Below are 13,069 nucleotides of genomic sequence, written 5' to 3' on the forward strand. Positions count from 1 at the left end.
CTTTTCTTCTTTAAGTTTTCTATCCCGTGCTAGATCAGGCAGCAAGACCATCATTTTCACTCAGAAGGAGCAGGCATTTTAAAAACCTGCACCCCTGCTTCCCAACTTATAATAACGTGGGCTTTTCAATAGATAAGATTGCAATATAAGAAAAGTTCAGTGGAAAATATTAGAGCTAGCAACTAGTCAGAACAATAGAACAAAAACAATCCATTGGCACCCCATAGACCAGAGATGGGTAACCTGTGGTTCTCCAGATGTAACTGGACAACAATTTTGACAGTCCCTGACTACTGACCATGCTGGCTGAGGCTGATGGGAGCTGGAAACCTACAATATATGGATTCCCCATCCCTGCCACTGGCCAAGCAACCACTTTACGATGTGCAGGTGCATTTGAACTGAAAAGGTCTTAGTTAGTCCCTGGGAAAGCATCATCAAGGAAGTCTGACATGTCTCCTTAGACACAGGATTACACAGCCATGTTCTACTCCTTGTAGTAAATACGTGAGAAGTCAGAAGAATTCTTAACAACCCTTCTTTGATCCAGCAGTCTTTTCCTGTTTGTTCAGGTGCTACCTAGCTGATAAAAGGTGATAAGGATAAAAGGATTTAATCCTTTCTGGATTCGCTGGAGAGTCTTGAATTGGGGTGTATTATTTAGCATCCCTTCAATTTGCTCTTTAAAAATTTAGTAATAATAACAATAACAATAACAATAATAATAATAAACTTTGCACAGAGCCTGTAAACTATAAAGGACTGTGTCTGGTTGGCAGGAGCAGAAGTAAACCTAAGAAATTAAACCAATTAGAGAAACTTGTGGGGTGGTCAACCACTCCTGCCCTGTCCCTGAGGGGCATATCTTTGTTGGACTACAACTTGCACCTGCCCTAGCCAGCATGGCCAATGGTCAGTGCTGGCTGGGGCTGATGGAAGTTGTAGTCCAACAACACCTGAAGGGTACAGCCAGGTTGTGAAAGGCTGCTTTGCTTTTTGTGCCTGTTAAAAGTATAATTGGCCTGTGTGTCCTTTCTCTCAATCTTCATTCCAGCTGGGAATCATCATCAGCATCTACCTGATGCTGCCGATAAGGACTTAAGCTCACACGGTTGTCAATAAGTTGCTTTTTCTCTCCCCCCCCTTTCTTTTCTTACTGTGTGTTTAACTCTATACTTCACTTTCTACAACTCCCACCTGAAACCTTGAAAAAGAGTTATTTCTCCCAGGATCAATTTTGTCCTTTTATGGTTTGTCAAACATTGATTTCTGCCTTTGTTTTGCTGCTTGCCTTGGTTTCGAAAGCACTGCAGCTGTCACCAAAATAGACATGGCTGTTTTTGCCATACAGGAACAACATCATCTGCAGATCACATTGCAACCAGATATATACCAGCGGGAAAATGAGGTCTACTCTGCAGTGTGCAGGTCTGGATCCATATCTCAGGGGGCTCCGAGGACTGGAGTCAGAGGCAGGTTGGCACAAAAAATGCAGAGTTCCATTGTCAGTGAAGTTAACCATTTATTCAAGGCATACAACTCAGCAACACTTCCCAGCAGGTCTTGCCTCTATGGAGCAATGGCCTTTCTAAGGCTCTCCTGTCCCGGATGTTTCCCAAGCAGTCTCAAACTGCATCTGCCCACCTTTGGCCTCTGCTCTGCCCTCCTCCTTATCCTTATTATCCAGCACATTCTTGGAGACCAGCAGGGAGGGGAGCTTGTTGTAGCAGGAGAGGGAGACTCCCTGGATTCTTCGGCAGTCTCTCAGTCCCCCTCCTCTGCTTCAGCCTTGGAGTCTGAACTGCTCCCTGTCACAGGTTCCTCCTGCTCACTAAACCCTGTTGCCCCTTTGGCATCGAGTCCTTCCTCCCAATCCTCTCCCTCTGACTTCCCTTCGGTGTCCCACCACCAACCCCCCAGCTCTGATCCGCCCTCCTCTGGGGTTTCCCTTGGGGGTTCCCCAGCTGGTGCCTCCAACCACTCCTCTTTGCCTGGCCAGTCCCTAGCATCTGAGAAGGCTGTCCTTTGGGACCCCTGACGCAGATCAGACGGCCCTAGCACTAGTCACTCATGGAGCCCTGTGGTGGTGGCATTGCTGTAACTCCAACCTCCTCCTCCTCCTTGTGCTCATGTTGGCTTACCTTGTGGCAGCAGTGCTTTAATGGACTGGGAAGCCACACAAATGCTTGGCTCATTACAGCACAGATGTGTGAAGGCATAGGAGCACAGCCAGCCTCCATCTTGGGTTTGTTTGGATCCCTGGCCCTGGGGAGGGAGCCACTGCATATGCCAGTCACTGGGTAAGCCACTCACTGGGTAAGCCAGATCATAAGGGGGAGGCTGGCATTTGGAGCAGCTGCTGGTCAGAGGAGGCAAGGAATAAGTCCCAGCGGGGCCTGCCAGGTTGTGAGGCTACCAACAAATGCCCCAGTATGCCAAGTGCCTACTGGTACAAATATCACTTCCTTGTTAAGTGCGCTGCCAAAATGAAGCAGATTCAAGTCCCAACGATTGCAATGAGTTCTATAGCTCTGGATCTTAACTGCATAATGCCTGCTGTCTGTGACAACCATCAAGACAAGGGGGGAGGTATTCTAGAGTTGAGAATCCAACCATGCAGCTTGCTTCTGCAGCTGCTATGAGCTGGCAAACAGAAGGCAGACATAAGTCACACCCTCCAACATTTCTCCGATGAAAATAGAGATGTCCCATTCAACAACAACAACATTTCTTATTATTTATACCCCACCCATCTGACTGGGTTGCCCCAGCCACTGTGGGAGGCTTCCAACATATATAAAGACATAATAAAACATTAAACATTAAAAAAGCCCTTCCCTATACAGGGCTATACAACAGTGTAACAATCAGAGGGAACTCTGGGGTTTGTAGTTCTGCACCCTTATCAAACTACAGTACATTTCCGAGCACAATTCAAAGTGTTAGTGCTGACCTTTGAAGGCTTAAGCGGCCTTGGCCCAGTATACCTAAAGGAGCTCAACCCTGAGGTCCTCCTCCGAGGGTCTTCTGGCAGTTCCCTCACTGCAAGAAGCAAAGTTACATGGAACCAGGCAGAGGGCCTTCTCAGTAGTGGCACCCTCCCTGTGGAACGCCCTCCCTACCCAACTTTTAGAAGACATCTGAAGGCAGCCCTGTATCGGGAAGTTTTTAATGCTTGATGTTTTGCTGTAAGCTGCCCAGAATGGCTGGGGAAACCCAACCAGATGGACAGGGTATAAATAAAATTATTATTATTATTATTGTTATTATTATTATTATTATTATTATTATTATTATTATTAGTACCCACAAAATTATTTGGGGGAAGCCATGACTATTTAAAGTGCAATTATAGTGCTTTAAATGCATGGTGTGGATGTGGCCTAATTCAACTATTGCTTGGCACATGAGTTTCTTCCTTTTTTTGCATGGCATCTGGTCACTCTTAATACTATTCCAATCACTGGGAAGGTAGCACCTGGATCAGGCAGACCACAGTAATCCCCATCAACTGCAAAACCCTCTCCTTTCCTTCCGGTTTACAGCCCTTCAGTTCAGTACATTGCTACAAGTCGTCGCAGCCAAAGGATCCTCCATTAACTAAGACTCACTCCAGCATTTCGGCTGTTTAATGCAGAGGAATTTAAATGTACATGATGGTCAGTGTCAGAGGTGAACTCTGACTGTGAAGATAAACTTAATTTATTTTTAAGCGGAGCAAAAGGAATCAAGTATCAAAGGCTCAGTCTCAGCGCCACGTCGAAATCAATGAAGCTTTAAAAGCTCAGCCAAGCTCTTTGAGAAGACTAAACCACCAGCCCCAGCGGTTGAAGCCGCGCTATAGCGGAATTAAACAGGCTTTGGTGAATGTGAGTTAAAAAAAACTTCTGATCTCGTGGGCACTAAATGTTTAGTAATACAACGACAGAAGCTTAGCTGCTGCTGTTGTTGAACATGTGTTATGCTCCCTGCAGTGCTCAGCGCTGCTTGGCTCTATAAGGAGTCGGCAGCTGGCAGACCCTGGGCCAAATCTGCCTCCCACAAGCAGGTGCCATCTGGTATCGATCTGGCTGCCACCTCAAAGGCACAGGGGAAATGTAGGAATGGCAGCTGCGGGAAAGGGAATTGTTGACCATAGAATTTTAAGAGTTGGAAGGGACCGAAAGTGTCATCTACTCCAACTGTCAGTTAAAGCATCCCTGACAATGGCCATCCAGCCTCTGCTTAAACACCTCCAGCGAAGGAGAGACCACCACTTCCCGAGGGAGTCTGTTCCACTGTCTTAACAGCTTTTATTGTCAGAAAGTTCTTCTTGATGTTTAGTCGGAATCTCCTTTCTTGCAACTTGTCGCCATTGGTTCGAGTCCTACCCTCCGGAGCAGGAGAAAACAAGCTTGCTCCATCTTCTAATAATAATTAAATCAAAGCTGTCCGTTATGCCGCGTTTTAGACTTCACATACATTATCTCTTTATTTACTGGATAGCCTGAGAACATAAAAAAAGAGCTGTGCTGGATCAGACCAGAATGACTTCTAGAAATATGTCTATTTATTTGTTTTGAATCCGTTTATGACTCACTTGCAGAAAAATATCCCAAAGCGGTTTCACAGTGAAACATCAACAATAAGAAAAATTATAAGCAATTCCGTATTTTATTTTTTAAAAAAACACAATTCTATATATAAAAACAATTAAATGCAATAGCAATTTTAAATGAGGTATAAATACAGACTGAGAAATATCTCCTTAGCAACTTTTATTTTATCAGCCTCGAGGGGGGAAATACACACAAACTCACAGCAACCGTTCCTCTCGAGTGTATGTGTATGTTTTCTTTTCTTTTGCAGGAGGGAGATGAGAAACAGGAGGCGGCAGAACCCAGTCTTTAAGTCCTGGGTGTTGCCTAGCAGACTGTGTAAAGTCTAGTTGTTTAAGGGAGTTCCCCAGGGGGATGCTGGACTGCATTGCATTAAACATCCCGCTCTGGAATTATGTAAGAACCTTCCAGTGCCAAAAGTTTACATAGTTGATAAGCAGCACTTGGGGACCTGAGATGTGGAATTCGATGTGGTGGGTGTATGTGTTTTTAAAAAGTAAGCTGAAACGATTCTACTTAAAGAACAGTACTGAAGGAGCTTGGCGAGGGAGGGCAAACTTTGCAAACTGAATGCATACTTTCCAGTTGAATCTCTATATATCATATTTTTATGTTATGCAACCCCCAAGCTGTGCGTGGAGAGGGTTATTGGTTTTGTTTGCTACTGTGTTATGTATTTTTTGTGTGTTTTTATACATTGCAAACCTCCCTATTATCCTCAAATAAGAGCAGTATAGAAATTTAATTAATAAAAATCTAGATTCAGGCAGGTAGCTGTGTTGGTGTGACGCAGTCGAAATACAGTGGAATCTCGGGTTAAGAACTTACCGTAATTTGTTCTGGAGGTCCGTTCTTAACCTGAAACTGTTCTTAACCTGAGGTACCACTTTAGCTAATGGGGCCACCCGCCGCTGCCACACGATTTTTGTTCTCATCCTGAAGCAAAGTTCTTAACCCGAGGTACTATTTCTGGGTTAGCGGAGTCTGTAACCTGAAGCGTCTGTAACCCGAGGTACCACTGTATATATAAAAATAAAAAAATTGTCCAGTAGCACCTTAGAGACCAGCTAAGTTTGTTCTTGGTATAAGCTTTCATGTGCTTGCACACTTCTTCAGATACACTAAACAGATGTCACCAGACCCTGGTGGGAGGGTGGGGTGGGGTTTCTCTCAGGAGGGTAGTAGGAGATGGGCGATTGACTCAATGGATATGGTAAATCTGGTGATTTCTGTTTCAGTGTATCTGAAGAAGTGTGCATGCATCTAAGGTCTAAGGTGCTACTGGACAATTTTCTTAAAAAAAATTATAATAAAAATAATGCTATTTTTAAAGGCATGAAATGGCAAACCACCTTACCACTGATTTCTGCCAATCATATATGCATAGAAGTTGGTGTTTCTTGCTAACACCACCACAGCTGTGGGGAGATAGTGCCCTTTATGGAGCAAGGGGAAGAAAGGGACATTGAAGTGTGGCAGCCACGGCCCTGTGGAACTCCTTGCCAATAGAAGTCCAGCAGCAATCATCCCTGTTTTCTTTTTAGACATCTTTTAAGAACTGCACTGTTCATTTGTAATGTGCATTTGTTCCGTAGATCTCAGGGTTGGTTTTGTTTTTGTTTTTGTTTTTTACCAACCAGCCTTCAATGATGTTTTCTCGTTGATGTCATTGTAGCATTAAGTTTTTATGTTGTACATCGCCACACTGTTGTTTTAAATGTAAGCCCGATTTAAAAGTAATTAAATAATAAATAAAGAAACTGTTGCTCCCTGCTGAGGAAGGCATTCTGTCAAAGAGTAACTCAAGCTTGTGGCGTGTACAACCAAATTGTTTTCTGCAACTACTTTTGGGTTTCTGAGGGAAATACAGTACTGTTCTGTGGGAAATTATATGCCGAAGACTCAGAAGTTGCTAAAAGCTCGATTCTAACCCTGTCAGGAGCAAGTCCTACTCAATTCAAATTTCTCTCCCCACTTCGCTCCCCACGCATGTTGCATATCAGTTCCTGCTAATAGGGTCCAGCAGAGGTAATATAGACCACTTATTGCCCTGCAGGAGGGGAGATGAAGAGGGAATTTTGGTATAATTTGTCCTATGTCTACCTGCCTCCCTCGCCCTGCCAACATGACTGCGTGGGGGTCTTGGTAGACCACAAGCTTAACATGAGTCCACCGTGTGATGCCTCAGCAAAAAAACCTAATGCTATTTCTGGCTTCATCAACAGACGTACAGTGTCCAGATGAAGTGAAGTCATAGTACCACTCTATTCTGCCTTGCTCGCACCACACCTGCAATACTGTGTCCAATTCTGGGCACCCCAATTTAAGAAGGATGTTGACAAGCTGGAATGTGTGCAGAGGAGGGCAACTAAGATGATCAAGGGTCTGGAAACCAAGCCTTACGAGGAATGGTTGAGGGAACTGGGTTTGTTTAGCCTGTAAAAGTGGAGACTGAAAGGAGATATACAGCCATCTGCAATTTCCAAATGAAAAACGACAAGACACTATTATGACACTCATGTTACCTCAACATTTTGTACAATCACTTTCAGCTATGCTTCCCATATAGCACAATGACTTAAAGCTGGGAAGAACTGGAAAAGTTTAAACTATGGGTAAGGAACTTTTCTGCATTGTTGGAACTGGCCAAAGATGACAACCATAAACTCACCCCCCCCCCTTAGGCAATTCTTGCACACCTAAATAACATAGCCCTCCACCCTCAATCTGCACTGGATTGTGGGTACCCGAGTAGAGCAATTCCAAGTTGGAATCTACTGCTGGGGATGAGAAGTCAGCCACTGGTTCCTGACTACGCTCTAAAGCAGTGATGGCCAAACTTGGCCCTCTAGCTGTTTTGGGACTACAATTCCCATCATCCCTGACCACTGGTCCTGTTAGCTAAGGGTGATAGGAGTTGTACTCCCAAAACAGCTGGAGGGCCAAATTTGGCCATCACTGCTCTAAAGGAAGCTAATGCAAATATTTAAGCAGGCAGACTAGGAAACTCACAGATCATGGTGATAAAATAGGAATCTTACTGTCACTGCTTTCTGTGGTCTCCTTTCTTGTGCATAATATTATTATTATTATTATTAATAATAATAATAATAATAATAATAATAATAATAATAATAATAATTTATACCCCGCCCTCCCCAGCCAAGGCCGGGCTCAGGGCGGCTAACAAGCAATAATAAATTGAATGAATACAACTTAAAAACAATTAGTGTTTTTGCTGCAGCTGATGCATATTCAGTTAGTTCTTTAGGCCCTTGTCCCACTGAAACTTCTACATAACTCAATAAAAAGAAAACAAAATATAACTGGACCTCCTAACCAAGAGCAGAAGCAATTCTATTTTTAATCTTTCATGAGTAAAATGACTAAACAACCATAACCAGTGCTGCCTAAGCATCCATCACAAATACCTAGTTACAGATGGGGTGCCTACTTCCATCCCATAATGTTGGTAATTCCACCCCACACAGAGATGTGGAAACTTGCAATGATCCATAAACCTCAGGGTGGGGAGAAAGAAGTGTTATAGCCCACCTTGAACCACCAAGAGAGGATGGCATAAAATTCTAAAAAGCAAGAGCAAAGGTCATCTTTCACAGGAAATCAGCAAAAAGAGACCTTAGTGAAAGGCATGCCGTATAAAATCTTCCTGGGTAGAAAAAAAAGTGTATAAACTTTCCATGAACTGCAAACATGTGCTATTCACCAACATGTGGTTCCCGCAAAATTCCAGCCCTATAGACAAAAATGGATATACATACATTCTCTCTTTCTCTTCATGGGATCATCTTTTTTTCAAAAAGCATGAACCACATGAGAGGGAAAAAGGCCAAACATTATTCCTCGGCTCTAACCGGTAGTTTGAAGAGATGACAGAGCTTATATTAAATATCAGCTTCTGGAGGCAGAAGAATGTTATGTGGTTGACTTTAAGACCATGACAGTACTGTAGGTTTATAATAGGACCACAATTCTGATGTTTTACACAGCCACTGAAACACCAAAGAAACCCCATAATTGACAAAACATTGCAAAAAAATAAATCCTCTGTTCTTACGATACCTTTATAAAACAAGAAAAACCAGTTCAGCTCATGTTCTGTTTCCAAGTTTCCCTATTTTCCAGGGACAGTCCCAGATTTACAGAAGCTGTCCCGGTTTCTGATTTGTACCCGGAATGTCCCGCTTCTCCTTAGGACGCCGCAACTTTCGTCGGAGAAATGTTGGAGGGTATGGAAGAGGGTGTCCCTATTTCCATTGGAGAAACGTTAGAGGGTAGGTCCATCAGCTAAACGTATATAACTTTATAGTTGAAACTTCCAGTGTGGAACTGTGGAATTCACACCCACTGACACCACCCACTTTGGATGGTTTTAAAAATTCACGGAGAAGTCTATCAACAGCTACTAGCAACAAGGGCTGTGTTCAGCCTCTACTGTGAGAGGAAGTACTCCTCTCAATACCAGTTTTACTTGGTATTCCCACATGCATCTGCACGGCCGCTCTAAGCACAGGACGATGGCTTACATGGGCCTTTTGCCTGATCAAGCAGGGCTTCTTTATGTTCTTAACCTGGACAACAAAGTGTCACCAGCAAGGGCCGACCCTACCATAAAACAGAGTGAGGCAGCCACTTCAGGTGGCAGATGCTGGGGAAAAGGGACACACCAGCACCCCAATGGACCCCCATGGACCCATAAGCTAGCTTGCCTTGCATTCTGTAAGCTAGACACCACAGTCACATTGTCAGTCTTGAAGGAAGGTTCTACCGCAAGTCTACTCAGATGCTGTGTGTGAAATGGAAGGCAGCCATCTTGCCCTTTCCCTCAGTCAGCAAAAGGCCTTGGGGCTGCCCTGTCATCAAAATCAGATAGTTTTTGTTTAAAAAAAATGTGACCAGGTGGGACCAGGATGCCGAGTCAGGAATGGTCAAAAGTTGGCCTACTTTAATCCGTCGGTGGCACTTGCACTCAAATCTTTATTAATATTTTAAAGTACTTTTAACATTTCATGTGGTTTTTATTGCGGCTGCTGTGTTTTTGGAAACAACCCTCGTTCTGGGTATTTAATCATTTTGCCGCTCCAACACATTTGGATCTCGTTGTCATGTCCAAGATTACACCAGGGGGTTGTGTAATGTCTTGGAGAAGGTGGAGTGGAGTTATGAACCCAGTAGAATATATTTATGGGGAGGGTTGTTAGCGTATCTCAGTCACCAGGGGTTCTAGACTGAGGGAAGTATGGCATTGAGGGATTGTCAGGCCAGGAGCAGAGAAGACTGCCGGCTCTACTGGAAGATTCCTCAGTTATCAAAACCAGGGTTGGGGTGGGCATTTCGTTTAAACTAGTTCTCCCATCTAGCGGTACTGTTAATGAACCCAATAAAGAACTATCATCCACAATTTAAACTTGGATAAATAGGGCTGACCATTCCCTCTGATTACAACAAGACATGTCAGTTGTGAAGGAGTTCCTCGACTGATCCGGGCATTTCCCTTAAGCTAGTAAGATATTTGTCTGCAGCATTTATTATACTTTCTTTTATTTGATGTCTGAATTGCCAAGGCACCACAAAGCACGCCAGGAGCCCCTGCTTCAATTTGTGCAGCTGCAGGGAGATGCTGCGTTGCCTCTCACAGGGACCAAATCCCTCTGAGGCGCCCCATTTCATCTCAGAAGTTAGGATTCTTTCAGAAGAATCCCTTACGTGTTACAACTACTTTGCAAGATCCAAACTGCCCACCTACATGGCCAGTGGACTTGTGTGGACTATTTATGAAGCCCTGAATAGTATATGAAGAAATTAATGATAATAAAAATATTCAAAAGGGGGACTAAATGGCTCAGGCTGTTAGAGCATATTTCCCTATATTAGCGGACCTGGGCCTGAGATCTATGAGGCAGCCCTCTGTTTATCCTGCTAGGACAGATGGCTTGCTGTGGGATACTATGGAGTAGTAGGGCCGTCTCTGCAGTGGCATCCTGATTGTCAAATTCTTTCCATCTTCAAGCCAAGATAGTCTACTTTGACATCCAAGTCAAAATGTATCTGTTTGCCCAGACACTGGGTGGACTTGTTTAGACTGCCCACGTCCTAGGAGCAGAATTTTCTTTTTTCTGGGGGGTACTCAAGTGTATGCAGTACCGGCACCTCTTTTTTTCCTTGAACAAAAGCACTGCCCAGGAGTAGACTGTGCCTGCAGTCTATTCTGTATTCTTGCCTTTCACATGAAGGACGGTTTGGAAGTTCAGTCAAATGAATGAATAGTAGAGTAACTCTGGGCTGTATGAGGTCACTAGGTACAGCCATTACTTTGTTTTCCCACAATGCCCCAGAGTGATGTTACACTGGGAACATTGTGGGGAAAGTACTGTGCTGAAAAACAAGATTAGGGCTGGGCGGTATCTGGTTTTCAACATCATGCTATATCACCAGATAAACATCGTGATATACCTATCTATCACGATGTCTGAAATAAGGATGGAACTCTGTTGTCAGGGTTCAGGGAATTGGCTTCCTCCCCTTGTGGTAGTAGATAAGCAGAACCAAGGAAAATGAATCTTCTTACAAGCTAGAAACTTTAATAATCACAGCGAGAGAACAAAGAATTTATCTCCTAGAAACGGCAGCACTCCCACTTAAGGATCACCTCCCGCCCCTGTCCCTATTAATCTACGTCACTCCTACATTTTGTAATCTAAGCTTGGAGCCTCTGTTTTTTCTGTTCTGACACTTTCTGAGCTCTTTGGGACTTTGGGGAGGGGTGTGTGTGGATACTATCCAGAGACTGTGAATCTGTTAGCTCTCTCTCGTCCAGTGTTTCTTCTGCTAGCTGTGCCCCATCCAGTATTTCCCAGCTTCTAAACTGTGCCCCTCTGCAAACCACTGTTCCAAATCTATACTGTCCTCCTGCTTCTGGGGAAGGGGGTGGCTCCCACCATTCTTCCTCAGTGAAGCCCTCCTCAGCACAGTCCCTGACATATGTAGAGGTGAACAGTAGGGCTGGTTTTCAACATTGTGAAATATCACCCTCTAAACACGGTATTTCCGTGCGCTGCTCTGGAGATGAGCACTGCAACCCCAGAGTTGGCCATGATTGGACCTAAAGGTCAGGTGTCCCTTTAAAGGTAAAAGGTAAAGGTACCCCTGCCCGTACAGGCCAGTCTTGCCAGACTCTAGGGTTGTGCGCTCATCTCACTCTATAGGCCAGGAGCCAGCGCTGTCCGCAGACACTTCCGGGTCACGTGGCCAGCGTGACAAGCTGCATCTGGCGAGCCAGCGCAGCACACGGAACGCCGTTTACCTTCCCGCTGGTAAGCGGTCCCTATTTATCTACTTGCACCCGGGGGTGCTTTCAAACTGCTAGGTTGGCAGGCGCTGGGACCGAACGACGGGAGCGCACCCTGCCACGGGGATTTGAACCGCCGACCATGCGATCGGCAAGTCCTAGGCGCTGAGGTTTTACCCACAGCGCCACCCACGTCCCTTTACCTTTATCTAAACATCGCAATATACAGATGTATCACAATGTATGAAATAAGGATAGATCTATGTAGAGGCATTGGCTGGCTTCACCGTTTTTCCCACATTGTAATTTTTTTTGCAAATCACACACACATACACACACCATGATTGCAATATATTGCCAGGTCAAAAATTATGAAAACAATATCAGGCTATAGACTTAAAACCGGTTTTGGAAGACAGCATTAAGGGTCCTAGCTCAGAGGTAGAGCATCTGTTTTGTAAGCAGAAGGTCACAGGTTTGATCCCTGGCACCTCCGATTAGGGCTGGGAGAAACCCCTGCCTGAAACTCAGAAGATCCACGGCCAGTGAGCGAGCTAGATGGACCAATGGTCTGTCTCGGTATAAGACAGGTTCCAATGTTCTTGGCAACAGTGTGCCCTGCCAAGGCCCTGGAGGAAGGATGCCACATGTTGAGGCTGGCCTTGCCACCAGGGAACAAAAGGCAGAATGTAAATATTGTAATAAGCAAGACAATAACATTAATAAACGCCCTGAAACACAAAGAGCTGGCTGCGCCTGCTGAAAAGTGGCGTTTTCGAGTGGTGAGCTAGGATGACATACAGCACACTCTTATTCGAAGCTTTCGTACATTCATTAGCACGCACAGATGAAAGATAAACGAAAGGCAGCCTGTTGATTATATTTTATTTGCAGCAAGCAACTTGCGGAGCGCATGCAAAGCCATAATGGAATAGATCAAAATAAAATTCGAGCTTGCCATAGGGAACCGGAGCCAACGTGTTTGCGAACGTCCCATATTTAAATTAATTTTGTAAGAGGGAACAAAGAAAGAGGTCTCAATCTAAACACCATAAAGTAATACAGCCGCTAAATGTGCTGCTAAGCAACAGAGGTCCAGGCAGGATTAGTTAGCATCAGTTCTGCTATTAGAAAGCTATTTCCGTTGGAAACCAAGAGGAAA

At 44.4% G+C, this 13,069-nt stretch overlaps 1 protein-coding gene across 1 annotated transcript in view; it reads right to left on the minus strand.

Moving 5' to 3' along the window:
- The window catches only part of PRKCE (protein kinase C epsilon), a 302,630-nt gene that overhangs the window by 112,769 nt on the left and 176,792 nt on the right, over window positions 1–13,069 (minus strand). The window lies entirely within an intron of this gene.

The sequence above is a fragment of the Podarcis melisellensis genome (genome assembly GCF_964234715.1).
Source record: "Podarcis melisellensis genome assembly, chromosome: 3".
Lineage (NCBI taxonomy): Eukaryota > Metazoa > Chordata > Lepidosauria > Squamata > Lacertidae > Podarcis > Podarcis melisellensis.